A 623-nucleotide genomic window follows, 5' to 3' on the forward strand; every position below is an offset into this window, starting at 1 on the left:
CTAAACTACAAGACTGTGCACAAAGACCACTAGGGATTGAACCAAGAAAGCATAAAAAATGCGGAGACAAAGAAACAGGTCGCAAATGTCAGAATTGGAGGATATAGAGCTTGCCTGCAACTAGGGCCATTAAGTGGAGGGTTTCATATACATTGTTCCTGCAGAATAGCCAACCTCTACCCATGACACCCCCTCTTCACCTCACATGTCACACTTACTCAGCTTAAAGTTTCTCTCTGCTGAATGATGAAAAGGATTCAGCAAACTGTACTGCAGATTTCCTCTGGCCTTTGTGATGTGGGCAACCCCTAGAGTTGGGACCACACTCCTTGGGACCCTGCTTCTTTTTCAGTAAAAAGGGGGAGTTAGGGTGGTGTCGACATTGCCTTCAAGCTCTAAAGGCCTGCCTTGGGGACACTCATTTCCTATTCAGGGAAAAGGAAGGCTTGTCAGGCATCCCTCAGTGTCTATCAGCGCAGCAAATGCATGAAGGTGCACCAGTTAGCACAAAAGTATCCTGTTCAATATGAGACATGTAACATCTATTATAATAAAAGCATAATATGCTAATTAGACGAAACAACCTTCTGGGCGTCCTTCCAGAAGAAGCCCAGGCTGCAAGT

The sequence above is a fragment of the Myotis davidii genome, unplaced genomic scaffold, assembly GCF_000327345.1.
Source record: "Myotis davidii unplaced genomic scaffold, ASM32734v1 scaffold3639, whole genome shotgun sequence".
Classification (NCBI taxonomy): domain Eukaryota; kingdom Metazoa; phylum Chordata; class Mammalia; order Chiroptera; family Vespertilionidae; genus Myotis; species Myotis davidii.